Raw genomic sequence first — 10,145 nt, 5'->3', positions numbered from 1 at the left:
CAGACTCTGTATCATCTGTAGAAAGGCCTTTAGATGAAATGGGAGCTATCAGCTGGTTATGCCAAACGCGTTTCGGGGACCTCTTCCCCTTCGTCAGTGGCAGCTGATCTCCCAGTTTTAGATTAGCTTTATATAGGTCCATCAGAGAGATCCAAAAACCGACCTGGATTCAAAATTCCCAATGAATGTCCAGTTATTTGTGGGAAGTTTTATATGCGGTTTCAATGCGTTATTTCCGCTACTGTTGCGTTTTTCTGATATATCATGTATAATATTTAACTTAATTCGCCCAGTAGGAAATAAATATTGCAGCTTATTTAATTTAATAAAAATGCACAAATAATGACTAAAACAATAAATATATATAGTAAAACTTCATGTAAAATATAAATAAATAAAACATGTTTGTAGATATATTTTGTTATATACTATAATGTATGATGGTATGTTACATAGTAATAAAATTGTTACATAGTAATAAAATTGTTGCAGGATGGTAAAATGTTGTATGATGATAATATATTTATTGTTTTAGTCATTATTTGTGCATTTTTATTAAATTAAATAAGCTGCAATATTTATTTCCTACTGGGCGAATTAAGTTAAATATTATACATGATATATCAGAAAAACGAAAGTTTTCGCGATACCTGTACACAGTCACAGACTAGAGGTACGTCACACATCACGTGAGACGCGGCGTCCTGGGATACGAACAGTCCAGCTACCAGCCTTTACGACACCTTGCTGTGGACCAAACCAGGAGTACGCCACAGACCACGCTACCTCAGCGTCTGCCGAGACATACAAGATAAGACCGTACATAATCAGGTATACGGCATTTACTTTTACCTTGAAAACCATCTGGGCCAAGGTAAGACTTATTGCTAACTTAGAGCATACAGCACTTTATCTATAACCAACGAACAAGTCATTTTGGGAACCTGCTCCTTTTAAAGTCCTTTCTGAGTACGGACATTACTCACTACTGCACATTCAATGCGATATTTCTCTTCAATTAGCATGTGAAAGGAAAGACATATAATCTGCATTTTTTGTTCTACTACAAGACCCATATATGCAAGAATTTTATATTGGTCCTAAGGATACATCAGTTTTATGATAATTTTCACGATTGTCATTGCAGTCTTATTTTGCAGCGCAGCGTTTATTTTTAGCCACGTTTATTTTTAGCCATGTTATTTGATTTTATTGTCATTTGAATTAAATTGTGTGATCACCTTATATTGTATTTTACATCATTTTATTGCAATTTTATCCGTATTATTTCACACATACAGAGTGCCAGCCCAGTTTATCTACCTATTTTTATTAAAAACAACTTTTCTTTATTTATGACATTCACTTTTGTGGGTCTGATCCCCTCTGCAATGCATTACAATACATCTGTATTGTAATGCATTGCCTGTTAGTGTATGACACTGAGTCATACACTAACAGGTTGCCTAGGAGACCGGGCCTGAGGCTGGATCTCCTCGACTCCCGTAGAAGGCAGTTCCCGATGCCGTGCAAGGTATTGGGCAGCCTCTGCACGGCATCGGGCTGCCTTGTGTCGCTTCGGGTCCCCACCACAGCAGCACGGGGACTCGATGCTCTCCCTCACCCGACACAAACCTCTTCTATGTCGCGGTCAGCGCGGACCACGGCATAGAAGGGGTTAATCCGCCGGCATCGGCTTTTACAGCTACCACGTACTGCCGGGCCCGCGCGATCACTATGACGTACTATTACGTCAAACTCAGTGGTTCGTAACAGTACGTCAAAGGTGGGAAGGGGTTAAAGACATTTCGCAAGTCATCCGGTTGGCTTTCTTAAGAATGACTTGTACAAGGAATCTTTGGCATTAAATAGTTATGAATCGTGCTTCAGTCAGCATAATTTGTTTGCCATAATCAACACGAGATCAAGGACCTCATCGAGGTAGATTGTTGATTGCATCTGCGTGACTGAAACTATTAGGTGGGATTAAACTGCCTTGGGAGAGGTGTTAGAACAGCTGTCAAGGAAGGTGTACAGAAAACTAGAAGACACAAAATGAAGATCCGACTGACTGGATCCAAAACTAAGGAACCAAAGGGATAGCCCTGCAACAGACCTGGCTCTCTCCCTAACTGCTCAGCCTATGCAAAAATCTCAATGGTAGATGATCGCATATCCTCGTTCCTCGACTGTATAACACCTGAACACCTTATAATAGTGAGGGGACATGACCACCGGCTCCCTACACTTGATACGGAGGGAGTCAGGGTCACCTGGGATCCAGCAAACAGGAAAATACAAATGAATGAACAAAACTTATCTGTAGAAGACTCAGTAGTAGCATCCAGCATGCATACACTCCAGGAAGTTGTATAAACCGCAAAGTGATGCAGTATGGGAAGGGATTTAAAGGAATGCAATCAGTGCAACTACATGACAGCTGAGAGAGGCTAACGAGATGAGAAAATGAAAGCAAAACAAAAGGAACCTCAAGGAGGAGGTTCTGAAAAATGTCTGTCAGAGCTTCTCAGATGTCTGGTGGTGACAGTACCCCTCCTTCTACGAGTGGACTCCGGACACTCAGAGCCCACCTTCTCAGGATGGGACCTATGGAAAGCCCTGATGAGACGAGTGGCCTCACTGGGACCCACATCCCTCCCAATGAACGAGGTACTGGAGAGAACCGCGGACAACACGAGAATCCACAATCCTAGAGACCTGAAATTCAAGATTACCATCAACCACAATCGGAGGAGGAGGCAAAGACGAGGGTACAATGGGTTGGACATAAGGTTTTAATAAGGACTTATGAAAAACATTATGGATCTTCCAAGTCTGAGGAAGATCAAGACGGTAGGCAACAGGATTGATGACGGACAAGATTTTGTAAGGCCCAATAAACTTAGGACCCAACTTCCAGGAGGGAACCTTCAATTTGATATTCTTAGTAGACAACCACACCAGATCACCAACATTCAGGTCCGGACCAGGCACACGTCTCTTATCCGCCACACGCTTATATCTCTCACTCATGCTCTTTAGATTATCCTGAATCTTTTGCCAAATAGATGACAAAGACGAGGAGAATCTGTCCTCATCAGGTAAACCAGAAGACCCCTCTCCAGAGAATGTCCCAAACTGCGGATGAAACCCATATGCACCAAAAAATGGTGACTTATCAGAGGACTCCTGACGACGGTTATTTAAAGCAAACTCAGCAAGGGACAAAAAAGAACACCAATCCTCCTGATTCTCCGCCACAAAACAGCGCAGATATGTCTCCAGATTCTGATTGACGCGCTCTGTCTGGCCATTCGACTGCGGGTGGAAAGCAGAAGAGAATGACAACCGAACCCCCAAGCGAGAACAGAAAGCCTTCCAGAATCTGGAAACAAACTGTGTGCCCCTATCAGAGACTATGTCTGAAGGAATACCATGCAATTTGACAATGTGATCAATAAATGCCTGCGCCAGCGTCTTAGCATTGGGCAAGCCAGGAAAAGGAATGAAATGCACCATTTTGCTAAAACGGTCCACCACCACCAGAATCACAGTCTTCCCCGAGGAACGAGGCAGGTCCGTAATGAAGTCCATGGACAGATGTGTCCAAGGACGGGAAGGAATGGGTAACGGAAGGAGAGGACCTGATGGCCGTGAATGAGGGACTTTGGCACGAGCGCAGGCTGCCACAAAACCCTCAACCTGACTTACGAAGCGCCGGCCACCAGAATCTCCGAGCGATGGGATCCACTGTGGCTCTTGTCCCCGGGTGCCCAGCAAGGACAGTATCGTGGTGCTCCTTAAAAATCTTGTGTCTTAAAGCGAGAGGCACAAACAACCTCCCAGGAGGACAAAGATCAGGAGCCTCTGACTGGGCTACCTGCACCTCTGCCTCCAATTCAGGATAAAGAGCAGAGACCACCACACCTTCAGCCAAAATGGGACCCGGGTCTTCAAAATTCCCACCTCCCGGAAAACAACGTGACAGGGCATCCGCCTTCACATTCTTAACCCCAGGGCGGAACGTGACAACAAAATTAAACCTTGAAAAGAACAAAGACCATCTGGCCTGTCTCGGGTTCAGACGCTTGGCTGACTCCAAGTAGGCCAGATTCTTATGGTCAGTAAACACGGTAATAGGGTGTCTGGCTCCCTCTAGCCAATGGCGCCATTCCTCAAAAGCTAACTTGATGGCCAACAACTCCCTATCTCCCACATCGTAATTTCTCTCTGCGGAGGAGAGTTTCTTCGAGAAAAAGGCACACGGTCGCCATTTGGCAGGAGAGGGACCCTGAGACAAGACCGCACCCACACCCACCTCAGAAGCATCAACCTCAACTATGAAGGGTAGAGAAATATCAGGTTGTACCAAGATGGGAGCGGAAGCAAAACTCTCCTTGATATTAGAAAAGGCCTTACGCGCCTCTACCGACCAGGAGGAAAAATCTACCCCCTTTCTAGTCATATCAGTGAGTGGTTTAACAACAGAGGAATAATTCTAAATAAACTTCCTGTAATAATTGGCAAAACCCAAAAAACGCATCAGCGCCTTCTGATTCTCAGGAAGCTCCCACTCAAGCACAGCGCGGACCTTCTCGGGGTCCATGCGAAAACCAGAAGCGGAGAGAAGAAACCCCAGAAATTGAATTTCTGGAACCGCAAACACACATTTTTCCAGTTTAGCGTACAATTTATTCTCCCGCAGGATGAGCAAGACCTGACGTAAGTGTTCCTTATGAGTTTTGAAATCAGGAGAAAAAATCAAAATGTCATCTAGATACACTAATACAAATTTCCCCATTAAATGATAAAAAATGCTGTTCACAAAATGCTGAAAGACGGCTGGAGCATTCATCAAACCAAAAGGCATAACCAAATTCTCAAAATGGCCCTCAGGGGTATTGAAGGCCGTCTTCCATTCGTCTCCTTCTCTGACCCTGACCAGGTTGTATGCCCCTCTTAGATCCAACTTGGAAAAAACTTTAGCCCCAACAATCTGGTTAAACAGGTCCGGGATCAGAGGAAGCGGATAAGGGTCACGAATTGTGATACTGTTCAGCTCCCTGAAATCCAGACATGGTCTTAAAGAACCATCTTTTTTCTTAACAAAGAAAAAACCAGCGGCAACAGGTGACTTCGAGGGTCGTATGTGTCCCTTTCTCAGACTCTCAGAGATATAAGCACGCATAGCGACCCTTTCAGGTTGGGAGAGATTGTATAAACGAGATTTAGGCAGCTTGGCGCCTGGGGTGAGATTAATAGGGCAATCGTACTCCCTGTGAGGGGGCAAGTCCTGAACACCACTCTCAGAAAACACATCCGAAAATTCAGAGAGAAAAGATGGTACAGTCTTAGTAGAAACCTCAGAAACAGATGTCGTGAGGCAATTCTCTCTGCAAAAGTCACTCCAACCATTTATTTGCCTCGCTTGCCAATCAATGGTGGGGTTATGTTTAGTGAGCCAGGGTAGCCCCAACACTAGAGGAGTAGGCAACCCGCTTAGGACGAAACATGACACATCCTCAACATGAGTATCACTCACAATCAAACGGATATTGTGAACTATGCCCTTTAACGATTTCTGAGAAAGTGGAACGGAATCAATAGCAAAAACAGGTATATCCTTTCCCAAAGTGCATACCTGGAAACCATGAGTTATAGCAAATTGACTATCAATGAGATTGACAGCTGCTCCACTATCTACAAAAATCTCACAAAAAATGTTCTTGCTCTCTAGCGCCACCCTGGCAGGTAGGACAAAACGGGAACTACAAGCAAACGGAAAACCTTCAATTTCCGCATCAACCTTGCCAATAGTAACAGATGGAACGTTTTTAGAGGATTTTTTTCTTTTTGTTTCTTTATTACTCTCAAAAAACTGCCTGAATCTCCTAGAGGGACAAACATTTGCCAAATGATTTATACCTCCACAACAGAAACAAACCTTCCTATGAGAGCTGAATCCTCTATTGTCAGAGGCAAGCAAACCCAGCTGCATGGGCCCCTGCTCAGAAGGGATTGAGAGCGACTGAGACCCCTGTGCACTGAATGAGACCGCCGCACTGTCCTTGGACTGAGTATGACAGGAAGGAGTGATCTCTCCTCTCTCTCTAAGACGCCTGTCAATACGAACGGCCCGAGACATGGCAGAGTCCAAGGAGGTAGGTCTCTCATGAAAGGCAAATGCATCTTTCAATCCCTCTGAAAGACCATGGCAAAATTGACTTCGGAGTGCAGCATCATTCCAACCAGTATCAGCTGCCCATCTCCGAAATTCTGAGCAGTATATCTCTGCGGATTGTTTACCCTGACATAAAAGACGTAGTCTAGACTCGGCCAGAGCAATACGATCCGGATCATCATATATCTGACCCAGGGCTAAAAAAAATTCATCCACTGAACGGAGGGGCCGTGCCCCCACCGGCAGCGACAAGGCCCAAGACTGAGCGTTATCCCTGAGCAGCGAGATGATGATCCCCACCCTCCGTTCCTCATCACCAGAGGAATGGGGAAGTAGACGAAAATGGAGTTTGCAAGCCTCTCTGAAACGAACAAAATTCTCACTACCCCCGGAGAACGTATTCGGAAGCGATATTTTAGGCTCAGAACAAATTCCATGAACGCAAGCAGAAACGGTCACCTCAAACTGAGAGACAGTTTCCCGGAGATCTTCTACCTCCAGTGAAAGACCCTGCATGCGGTCAATCAAGGTTGAAACCGGATTCATGCTTAAGACGGTTTTGGCAGTTTATAATGTCACGGAAGGTGTACAGAAAACTAGAAGACACAAAATGAAGATCCGACTGACTGGATCCAAAACTAAGGAACCAAAGGGATAGCCCTGCAACAGACCTGGCTCTCTCCCTAACTGCTCAGCCTATGCAAAAATCTCAATGGTAGATGATCGCATATCCTCGTTCCTCGACTGTATAACAACTGAACACCCTATATTAGTGAGGGGACACGACCACCGGCTCCCTACACTTAATACGGAGGGAGTCAGGGTCACCTAGGATCCAGCAAACAGGAAAACACAAATGAATGAACAAACTTATCTGTAGAAGACTCAGTAGTAGCATCCAGCATGCACACACTCCAGGAAGTTGTATAAACCGCAAAGTGCAGTATGGGAAGGGATTTAAAGGGATGCAATCAGTGCAACTACATGACAGCTGAGAGCGACTAACGAGATAAGAAAATGAAAGCAAAACAAAAGGAACCTCAAGGAGGAGGTTCTGAAAAATGTCTGGTGGTGACAACAGCATTGTAAAGGCTCGTGCACATGAACGTGATTTCTTTCTGCGTCTGTTCCGGGGTTTTTTTGCGGACAGTATGCAGTCTGCAAAAAAACAAAGCTACTCTGTGTGCATTCCGTATGTCCGTTCCGCAAAAATATAGAACATGTCCTATTATTGTCTGCATTACGGACAAGGATAGGACTGTTCTATTAGGGGGCCAGCTGTTCTGTTCCGCAAAATACGGAATGAACACAGATCCGTATTTTTCGGGGATCTGTGTTTTGCGGACCGCAAAATACATAGTCGTGTGCATAAGCCCTAATCCTGCTAAAAAACAGTAAGGTTGGGAGGTGTGCTAAAGGTATATAAACATATACAGTCATGTGAAAAAATTAGGACACCCTTTGAAAGCATGTGGTTTTTTGTAACATTTTTAATAAAAGGTTATTTCATCTCCGTTTCAACAATACAGAGAGATTAAAGTAATCCGACTAAACAAAGAAAACTGAAGAAAAGTCTTTTCAAGATCTTCTGTAAATGTCATTCTACAAAAATGCCTATTCTAACTGAGGAAAAAGATAGGACACCCTTGCCCCTAATAGCGAGTGTTACCTCCTTTGGCTGAAATAACTGCAGTGAGACGGTTCTTGTAGCCATCTACCAGTCTTCGACATCGGTCTGAGGAAATTTTACCCCACTCCTCAATGCAGAACTTTTTCAGCTGTGAGATGTTTGAGGGGTTTCTTGCACGTACAGCCCTTTTCAAGTCACCCCACAGCATCTCAATGGGATTCAAATCTGGACTTTGACTTGGCCATTCCAGGACTCTCCATTTCTTCTTTTTCAGCCAATCTTTGGTTGATTTACTAGTATGTTTTGGGTCATTGTCATGTTGCATGGTCCAGTTCCGCTTCAGCTTTAATTTTCTAACTGATGGTCTCACATGTTCTTCAAGCACCTTCTGATACACAGTAGAATTCATCGTGGATTCTATGATGGTGAGCTGACCAGGTCCTGCTGCAGCAAAGCAGCCCCAAACCATGACACTTCCACCTCCATGCTTCACAGTTGGTATGAGGTTCTTTTCTTGGAATGCTGTGTTTGGTTTACGCCAAACATGTCCTCTGCTGTTGTGTCCAAATAATTCAATTTTGGACTCATCTGTCCAAAGAACATTATTCCAGAAGTCCTGGTCTTTGTCAACTTTATCTCTGGCAAATGTCAGTCTGGCCTCGATGTTTCTCTTGGAAAGCAAAGGTTTCCTCCTTGCACACCTCCCATGCAAGTTAAACTTGTACAGTCTCTTTCTGATTGTAGAGGCATGTACTTCTACATCAACAGTAGCCAGAGCCTGCTGTAGTTCTCGAGATGACACTTTAGGGTTTTTGGAGACCTCTTTTAGCATCTTGCGGTCTGCTCTTGGGGTGAACTTGCTGGGGCGACCAGTCCTGGGCATGTTGGCAGTTGTTTTGAAAGCCCTCCACTTGTAGACTATCTTCCGGACAGTGGAATGGCTGATTTCAAAATCTTTTGAGATCTTTTTAAATCCCTTCCCAGACTCATAGGCTGCTACAATCTTTTTTCTGAAGTCCTCTGACAGCTCTTTTGCTCTCACCATGGTGCTCACTCTCACTTCAACAGTCAGGAGCACACCAAACTAAATGTCTGAGGTTTAAATAGGGCAAGCCTCATTCAACATGCAGAGTAACGATCTACTAATTATGTGCACCTGGTGTGATATACCTGTGTGAGATCTGAGCCAATTTAAGAGGGAATACATGTGAGGGTGTCCTATCTTTTTCCTCAGTTAGAATAGGCATTTTTGTAGAATGACATTTACAGAAGATCTTGAAAAGACTTTTCTTCAGTTTTCTTTGTTTAGTTGGATTACTTTAATCTTGTTAGGTAATAGGAATAGCTCACTTCTATGTGATACGGATCAGGTGCTCTAGTCCAAAGAAGCTGTATCACCCATACAGATAAAGGTTAAGAATAAAGAGAAAATGATGGACTGGCACTCTGTATGTGTGGATAAAAACAATCCTAAATACAATGTAAAGTGATCACGTACAATTTAATTAAAACAATAAGCAATTGCTTATTGTTTTAATTAAATTGTACGTGATCACTTTACATTGTATTTAGGATTGTTTTTATCCACACATACAGAGTGCCAGTCCATCATTTTCTCTTTATGGATTACTTTAATCTCTCTGTATTGTTGAAACGGAGATGAAATAACCTTTTATTAAAAATGTTAAAAAAAAACACATGCTTTCAAAGGGTGTCCTAATTTTTTCACATGACTGTACACCCTCACCAGCAAAATCTCAAATTGTGGAATATCTTCAAGGAGTATTCTGGTAATTATAGGTTGCTCCCTAACTATCAGATAGGGTATAGCTGCTAGATCAGTGGAGGGCAACTGCTGAGCTCCCCACAGTTCACCAGAAAAGGGGTCCTATGTCCTCTGTTCTCCCCTGCTGCAAGACCGTGGCCAGGAGCAGTTAAATGGAGTGGTGGTTGAGCATGCCCATCGTCGCTCCATTTAAATTCTATGCCGGAGATAGCAAAGTGCTGTAATTGTCGTCTTCATCAGTACCATTGTGGTAGTGCGTCATGGTGAATAGTCGTAGTGGGCATGCCTGACCACATCGATCCTGCAGCTATGGAAAACCCCTGGTTCTGGCGATAAGTAAGGGTCTCAGTTGTCAGACCCTTCCCAATCTCCCAGTCTTTCCCATTTCAGTGGACAGGTGATAGCTTGTACGTACTGGAAAATGCCTTGAAGGGGGTTGTCCCATCTGGACATTTATACCATGATGAAAGGATGTGTCATAGATGTCCAAAAGGTGCGGGTCCCACCATGAATGGAGAGCATGCTATTCTCTCAAATCACTGCTATGG

The sequence above is a fragment of the Bufo gargarizans genome, chromosome 3 (genome assembly GCF_014858855.1).
Source record: "Bufo gargarizans isolate SCDJY-AF-19 chromosome 3, ASM1485885v1, whole genome shotgun sequence".
NCBI lineage: Eukaryota > Metazoa > Chordata > Amphibia > Anura > Bufonidae > Bufo > Bufo gargarizans.
The sequence above is the reverse complement of the archived record's forward strand: the minus strand, read 5'-3'. Positions refer to the sequence as shown.